At 38.7% G+C, this 9,000-nt stretch overlaps 3 non-coding genes across 3 annotated transcripts; 1 reads left to right on the forward strand and 2 right to left on the reverse strand.

Annotated features, from left to right (window-relative positions):
- Positions 1-152: 152 nt before the first annotated feature.
- On the reverse strand, positions 153-223 carry trnag-ccc. The gene has a single exon. It is a non-coding gene; the product is annotated as a tRNA-Gly (tRNA).
- Positions 224-313: 90 nt separating this feature from the next.
- Positions 314-395, reverse strand: trnal-aag. The gene has a single exon. It is a non-coding gene; the product is annotated as a tRNA-Leu (tRNA).
- An 8,020-nt stretch (positions 396-8,415) lies between these two features.
- Positions 8,416-8,549, forward strand: LOC121310272. The gene has a single exon (XR_005948751.1). It is a non-coding gene; the product is annotated as a U8 small nucleolar RNA (small nucleolar RNA).
- Positions 8,550-9,000: the final 451 nt, after the last annotated feature.

Raw genomic sequence — 9,000 nt, forward strand, 5'->3', positions numbered from 1 at the left:
CCTAAATCCAGCGCCTTAGACCGCTCGGCCACACTACCACACCTCAAGATACCTGCCAATCAGGGGTCATACTGTAGGCCGCTAACGCAATTTAACAAGCGCAAAATCTTAATCATTGGAATGAAAAAAAAGCAAATACTACCTTTTCAAATTGCACCAACTGTGAATTGAACCCAGGTCACAAGAATGGGAATCTTGTATGATACCACTACACCATTGGCTCTGACATGCATGCATGTAAATATTCCAAGGAACGGAACATTTACTTTTACAGCAGTTCAAAAGTCCAAGGTGGGTGTTAAAAAAAGCAAGATGGCAGCGGTGGGATTCGAACCCACGCCTCCAGAGAGACTGGAGCCTTAATCCAGCGCCTTAGACCGCTCGGCCACACTACCACAACACAAATTATCAGACTTCCAGACCCACAGGTTCCATACTATACACTGCTACTGCAATTCAACAACAAATGAATTCATAAAAAAATATAACAGCAGTTCAAATGCTTCAGCTGACTTCCTTAGACTTGGTGTATCAAGACATGCAGTGGCATTTGGTCCTTTGTCTCTAGAGAGTCACAATTTGTGCAATTCAACAACAACAACAAACAACAAGACAACAACTATTATTATCATCAATGTATTTGTAAAAAATCATGCATGCATGTATAACTTAGGAACGGAAATTTACTTTTACAGCAAAATCAAGGTGGGTGTTAAAAAAAGCATTTCAAATGCTTCAGCTGACCCATAGAATTGGTGTGTCAAGACACATGCAGTGGCATTTGGTCCTTTGTCTCTAGAGAATCACAATTTGTGCAATTCAACAACAACAACAACAACAACAACTATTATCATCTTGATTCATTTGTAAAAAAAATTAGAATAATTAACAGCAGTTCAAATGCTTCAGCTGACGTCCTTAGAATTGGTGTATTGAAACATGCAGTGGCATTTGGTCCTTTGTCTCTAGAGAGTCACAAGTCCTCTTGCTTCTTGTGAAAAGGGGGACAGGGGTGATGTAAACTCCAGATAGCAGTGGTGGGATTGAAACCCACACCTCCAGATAGACTGAAACTTATATCCGGCACGTTAGACCGCACAGCCACACTACCAGACCGCAGACTGCTAGACCTCCAGGTGTCATACTATAGGCTGCTTACACAATTTAACAACAAATTATTGATGTAAAATCTTAACATAATGATTGGAATGAAAAAAACAAACACTATCTTTGCATGTTGTGACAAATGGGAAATGTACCCAGGTCACAAGAATGGGAATCTTGTATGATACCACTACACCATTGGCTCTGACATGCATGCATATAAATATTCCAAGGAACGGAACATTTACTTTTACAGCAGTTCAAAAGTCCAAGGTGGGTGTTAAAAAAAGCAAGATGGCAGCAGTGGGATTCGAACCCAGGCCTTCAGAGACAACAACAACAGCAACAACAACAACTATTATCATCAATGTATTTGTAAAAAAAATATATAATAATTAACAGCAGTTCAAATGCTTCAGCTGACCCATAGAATTGGTGTGTCAAGACACATGCAGTGGCATTTGGTCCTTTGTCTCTAGAGAATCACAATTTGTGCAATTCAACAACAACAACAACAACAACAACAACTATTATCATCTTGATTCATTTGTAAAAAAAAATAGAATAATTAACAGCAGTTCAAATGCTTCAGCTGACGTCCTTAGAATTGGTGTATTGAAACATGCAGTGGCATTTGGTCCTTTGTCTCTAGAGAGTCACAAGTCCTCTTGCTTCTTGTGAAAAGGGGGACAGGGGTGATGTAAACTCCAGATAGCAGTGGTGGGATTGAAACCCACACCTCCAGATAGACTGAAACTTATATCCGGCACGTTAGACCGCACAGCCACACTACCAGACCGCAGACTGCTAGACCTCCAGGTGTCATACTATAGGCTGCTTACACAATTTAACAACAAATTATTGATGTAAAATCTTAACATAATGATTGGAATGAAAAAAACAAACACTATCTTTGCATGTTGTGACAAATGGGAAATGTACCCAGGTCACAAGAATGGGAATCTTGTATGATACCACTACACCATTGGCTCTGACATGCATGCATATAAATATTCCAAGGAACGGAACATTTACTTTTACAGCAGTTCAAAAGTCCAAGGTGGGTGTTAAAAAAAGCAAGATGGCAGCAGTGGGATTCGAACCCAGGCCTTCAGAGACAACAACAACAGCAACAACAACAACTATTATCATCAATGTATTTGTAAAAAAAATATATAATAATTAACAGCAGTTCAAATGCTTCAGCTGACCCATAGAATTGGTGTGTCAAGACACATGCAGTGGCATTTGGTCCTTTGTCTCTAGAGAATCACAATTTGTGCAATTCAACAACAACAACAACAACAACAACAACAACAACAACTATTATCATCTTGATTCATTTGTAAAAAAAATTAGAATAATTAACAGCAGTTCAAATGCTTCAGCTGACGTCCTTAGAATTGGTGTATTAAAACATGCAGTGGCATTTGGTCCTTTGTCTCTAGAGAGTCACAAGTCCTCTTGCTTCTTGTGAAAAGGGGGGCAGGGGTGATGTAAACTCCAGATAGCAGTGGTGGGATTGAAACCCACACTTCCAGAGAGACTGAAACTTATATCTGGCACTTTAGACCGCACAGCCACACTACCAGACCGCAGACTGCTAGACCTCCAGGTGTCATACTATAGACTGCTTACTCAATTTAACAACAATTGCAATTGTGCAATTCAGCAACAGCAACAACAACAACTATTACACTATGTAACACAATTTTTGTTCCTGCGTAGTAAGTGTTATTTCCTACTTACTAATGCCTCAAAATTTTAGAAAATGGCTATTATTTCCCATAAACTTTGCTTTTGTGACCAGGACAGTGATATTTCAAAATATCACTATTTCCAATGGGAAAATGGGCAAATGTGTGTCTTTTCGTTCACATAAAGTCAGAGAGAACCAACATAGGAATCCAAATTAACAAGTATTCATACTAAAGTAATACAAAAATGACTACTAAAGATTTAGAAGTGAGTAGTTTTTTGAGATTTATGATTATACTGTAAATACAGAAAAACAGCAAATAAGATATTAAGTTTAAAAAAATTGTATCTAAAAAAGAAGCAAATTACAAATATTGGTAAAATAAATAAACAGTCTTAGACAGACCTTGATATGAAGATTTGTTTTAAATAAATACCAACCATTACTATTATTATTATCATTATTATTAATAATAATAATAATAATAATAATAATAAATAATAATAATAATAACTACAGGTAAATAATGTCTCTGTCCTTTACACACATACAAAAAGTAAAAGTAAAGTAATAACAAAATACACAGCTAAATAATAATAATAATAAATAATGTCCTTTACACACATACAGAACAGGAAAAGTAAACTAATGATAAAATGCAAAGCTAATTAATAATAATAATAACAATGACTACAGACTAATGAAGTACGGAGGCGCATTGCTGACATACATAATGCGTATTGACTGTCTGTGTTTACAGCTTTCACTCACTATATTTCTTTAGCATAGCTCGAAGTGCTGTTTTTTCACCCCAAAATCACAATTATTTATATTTATTTTAAAAAAGGCAGCATTTCTCTGCTTTGTCTATGCTTCAGTAAATCCATTGCAGATTTTTAAAATTATTTAATAGTTTTGATTGCTGCGTGTCACCATTATCGTTCATTCATAAGAACATAAGAACATAAGAAAGTTTACAAACGAGAGGAGGCTATTCGGCCCATCTTGCTCGTTTGGTTGTTAGTAGCTTATTGATCCCAAAATCTCATCAAGCAGCTTCTTGAAGGATCCCAGGGTGTCAGCTTCAACAACATTACTGGGGAGTTGATTCCAGACCCTCACAATTCTCTGTGTAAAAAAGTGTCTCCTATTTTCTGTTCTGAATGCCCCTTTTTCTAAACTCCATTTGTGACCCCTGGTCCTTGTTTCTTTTTTCAGGCTGAAAAAGTCCCTTGGGTCGACACTGTCAATACCTTTTAGAATTTTGAATGCTTGAATTAGGTCGCCACGTAGTCTTCTTTGTTCAAGACTGATTTAGCCTGTCTGCATATGACATGCCTTTTAAGCCCAGAATAATTCTGGTTGCTCTTCTTTGCACTCTTTCTAGAGCAGCAATATCTTTTTTATAGCGAGGTGACCAGAACTGCACACAATATTCAAGATGAGGTCTTACAAGTGCATTGTACAGTTTTAACATTACTTCCCTTGATTTAAATTCAACACTTTTCACAATGTATCCGAGCATCTTGTTAGCCTTTTTTATAGCTTCCCCACATTGCCTAGATGAAGACATTTCTGAGTCAACAAAAACTCCTAGGTCTTTTTCATAGATTCCTTCTCCAATTTCAATATCTCCCATATGATATTTATAATGTACATTTTTATTTCCTGCGTGCAGTACCTTACACTTTTCTCTATTAAATGTCATTTGCCATGTGTCTGCCCAGTTCTGAATCTTGTCTAGATCATTTTGAATGACCTTTGCTGCTGCAACAGTGTTTGCCACTCCTCCTACTTTTGTGTCGTCTGCAAATTTAACAAGTTTGCTTACTATACCAGAATCTAAATCATTAATGTAGATTAGGAATAGCAGAGGACCTAATACTGATCCCTGTGGTACACCGCTGGTTACCACACTCCATTCTGAGGTTTTTCCTCTAATCAGTACTTTCTGTTTTCTACATGTTAACCACTCCCTAATCCATGTACATGTGTTTCCTTGAATCCCAACTGCGTTCAGTTTGAGAATTAATCTTTTGTGCGGGACTTTGTCAAAAGCTTTCTGGAAATCTAAATAAACCATGTCATATGCTTTGCAATTATCCATTATGGATGTTGCATCCTCAAAAAAATCAAGCAAGTTAGTTAGGCACGATCTCCCTTTCCTAAAACCATGTTGACTGTCTCCCAGTACCCTGTTACCATATAGGTAATTTTCCATTTTGGATCTTATTATAGTTTCCATAAGTTTGCATATAATAGAAGTCAGGCTTACTGGTCTGTAGTTACCTGGTTCAGTTTTGTTTCCCTTTTTGTGGATCGGTATTACGTTTGCAATTTTCCAGTCTGTCGGTACCACCCCTGTGTCAAGAGACTGCTGCATGATCTTGGTTAGCGGTTTGTAAATTACTTCTTTCATTTCTTTGAGTACTACTGGGAGGATCTCATCCGGCCCAGGGGATTTGTTTATTTTAAGCGCTCCTAGTCCCTTTAACACTTCTGCCTCAGTTATGCTAAAGTTATTTAAAACTGGATAGGAACTGGATGACATGTGGGGCATGTTGTCAGTATCTTCCTTTGTAAAAACTTGTGAAAAGTAATCATTTAACATATTTGCTATTTTTTTTTCTTCCTCTACGATTTTGCCATTTGTATCTCTTAAACATTTAATCTCCTCTTTGAATGTTCTCTTGCTGTTGTAATATTGGAAAAACATTTTGGAATTGGTTTTAGCTCCCTTAGCAATGTTCATTTCTATTTCTCTCTTGGCCTTTCTAACTTCCTTTTTGACTTGCGTTTGCAGTTCCGTGTACTCTTTCTGCGTACTTTCTTTTTGGTCCTTTTTTAATGCTCTGTAAAGTGCCTTTTTTCGCTGAATATTTTTTTTAATTGATCTATTAAACCATTTTGGCAATTTAGTTTTACATTTAGATTTGTCTACTTTAGGGATGTAATTGTTTTGCGCCTCTAGTACTACATTTTTGAAGAACAACCATCCTTCTTCTGTGGGTGTTTTCTCTATTTTACTCCAATCTACTTCTGTTAGTCTCTGTTTCATGCCTTCATAGTTTGCTTTTCTAAAATTGTAAACCTTAGCTTTAGTCTTTACTTTTGGGGATTTAAAAAACACTTCAAATGAGACCATGTTGTGGTCTGAGTTTGCCAGTGGTTCTCTGACCTCTGTTTTAGTTATTCTATCTTCGTTATTTGAAAAGACTAAATCAAGGCATGCCTCCCCTCTAGTCGGTGCCTTGACAAATTGTGTTAGGAAGCAGTCATTTGTCATTTCCACCATTTCTATTTCATCCTTCGCGCTACCCACCGGGTTTTCCCATTTTATTTGGGGGAAGTTGAAATCCCCCATTAGTATGGCTTCTCCTTTGCTACACACATTTCTAATGTCATTGTATAACAGATTATTGTGCTCACCGTCTGAATCTGGCGGTCTATAGCATGCTCCTATTATTATGCCTTTTGAATTTTTGTCTGTTATTCTGACCCATATTGATTCGGCTTTATTTTCTTTGTCCAGGTTTAACACCTGGGCTTCAAGACTGTTTCTTATGTATAGCGCTACCCCTCCTCCTCTTCTGTCCTGCCTGTCTTTCCTATACAGTGTATACCCACAAATATTATATTCGTCCCCATCACTCTCAGATAACCACGTTTCTGTAACACCTATCACATCATAGTTACCTGTTAGTGCAGTAGCTTCAAGTTCTAGAATTTTGTTTCTGATACTTCTAGCATTTAGATAAATACATTTAATGGTTGTCTTACCTGAGTTGTTGTTCTTGTTTTGATGCGGTCTCCCTTCTGTTTTTTTGTTGATTTCTCCCCCCTTCCTTTCTAGTTTAAATGCTTCCGAACCTGCTCGAGGATCTTTTCTCCGAGTAGACTAGTTCCCTTGTTATTTAAATGCAGTCCATCCCGTCTATACAGATAGTCCTCGTTGTAGAATGTGGTCCAATGATCAAGATAGGTGAAGCCTTCCCGTGTGCACCACGTCTTCAGCCATTCGTTTTGATTAATTATTTCCAGCTGTCCATATGGTCCTTTGCAAGGTGCGGGTAGTATACCAGAAAATACCACAGTTTTGGTTTTCTCTTTTAATTTCCTTCCTAGCTCTCTGAATTTGTTTTGCAGGGATTTTGGTCTGTCTCTTCCAATGTTGTTTGTACCGATGTGGACGACTACTACCGGGTCGTCTCCTGTTCGTTCTAGGAGCCTGTCCACGTTCTCAGTGATGTGCTTGACCGAGGCTCCCGGAAGGCAGCACACTGTTGTAGTAAGGGGGTCCAAACTGCGAATTGAACTTGCTGTGTTTCTCAATATGGAGTCCCCAACAATCATGACCTCCCTTCTTTTTGCTGTCTGGTCACCACTGTCAATAGGGTCCTGGATGTTGTTCCTTTCATTCTCTTGTTGTTGGTTCTGCTCATCAAAATTCTGAAGTGACTCAAATCTGTTGGTTGTTTTGATTTCTGGTGGTTGTGTTTGACGAAGTTTCTTTTTTTCCCTGCTTCTGCCTACCTGAACCCAGCTGTTCTGACCTTCTATCTCCCTGGTGGCTTTCAGTCTGTTAGGGGTGATGCAGACTTCCATGAATTGTGGGTGTGCCAGTTCCTCAAGATCCTGTTGCTGTCTCACTTCTTCCAGCTCCATTTCTAGCATACTTACTAGTTTATGCAAATCCTGGATCGCGCAGCACTTTACGCACACTTGGTTTAGCTCCGCTGGGTTTTCTCGGATTTCCCACATCAAGCAGGTGTCACAGATTACTGGCTTGAAGACCATGTTGAGGTTTTTTTTTTTTTGAAGTTTAGTTTCTTCTGCAGCCGTCAACCTGCTTTCAAACTGCTTCTAAACTGCTCTGTACTTTTCCACGCCTGTACTTCTCCCACTCGTTGTCGCTGGGAAGACTGCCTCGTTTAACTGCGTTGTTCTGCTGTGCTGTTGGCTCCTCCCCTCGCCCGTGTCTCAAAACGGCGCTGAATTTGAATCAGCTGCTCCGAGTTTCAGCTTGTTTGTTATCAGAAAAACACACGCGGCTGTTTGACTTTGAGCTGCTGCTGTGTTTCCCCAATGTCCTCTGTTTTCTGATTAAAGCAATTCAAGATGCAATTTCTCCTTTCTGCTTCGAAACTGCTCTGTACTTTTCCACGCCTGTACTTCTCCCACTCGCTGTCGCTTCCACTCGCTGTCGCTGGGAAGACTGCCTCGTTTAACTGCCGAAGACAGAAGATAGACTATTGATTTGGAGTGCCATAATGTGTATCCGGGAGGTTTTGTGGAAAGCCAGGAATATACTTGTATGTAAAGGTGTGGTTATTGGCCAAGAGAGGTGGTCCAGCTGACAGAGTATTATCTCTGTGACTACCGAAGGCGGAAACACAGGGAAGACTCCACACCGAGAGGGACGAAGAGGAGTGTGTGCAGCTAGAGCAGTTTTTATGTTTATTCAAGGTTTTTTTTTTTTTTTTTTTTTAGGGGGTGAGGTGTTTCTTTAATGTGTTGATCCTGAACAAAAGTAATGTGTTTGAAGGTGATGTAAAGTTTTGCTTTTAAGTGTGTTATAGTGTTTATGTAATGAGTTATGTATTGTAATGTATTGAACAGTATGTAACGCTTTGAAAAAAAAAAAAAAAAATGGAGCAGCAGAGCGTGATGAATGGAGAGCAATGAGTCGGTGATTAACCGCTCCTCCTCGCTGGGGACTGCAACTCCCCTCCGAGACCATTCTGATTATCACTGGCGATCACAAACCAGTAACAAAACAAAGACCGCTGTTAAGCATATAGGTGTGTGATGTACTACACAGACCTTTTTTACTCGCTTTTCTGATGTTGGTTTGGATGAAAGCAATATAACGGAATAATAACATTCAAGTCTGGCTTTTTGCGCGGCGCTGTAAACGGATCAGTTTTGTAAAAGGAAGCCTACGCATGTTTACTGCTGGTTTATATTCACATGTTTCTGTGTGTATTAGGCTGTTGTAACAAAATTTTCTCACCAATATATATATATTATATATAAATAATAGAGAGGAAGTATTTTAGTTTTGCTGTCTCAGCCTGGGAGTCTCTCCAGTTGTAATACGTAGAGCATTAGATGTTCCTGTGAAATTTGGACATTTGTCTCCTTCCCCCCGTGTTAAAGGGTTCTTTTCTATAAGCTCTTCTTGCGCCATTAAACAG

The sequence above is a fragment of the Polyodon spathula genome, unplaced genomic scaffold (genome assembly GCF_017654505.1).
Source record: "Polyodon spathula isolate WHYD16114869_AA unplaced genomic scaffold, ASM1765450v1 scaffolds_2011, whole genome shotgun sequence".
Lineage (NCBI taxonomy): Eukaryota > Metazoa > Chordata > Actinopteri > Acipenseriformes > Polyodontidae > Polyodon > Polyodon spathula.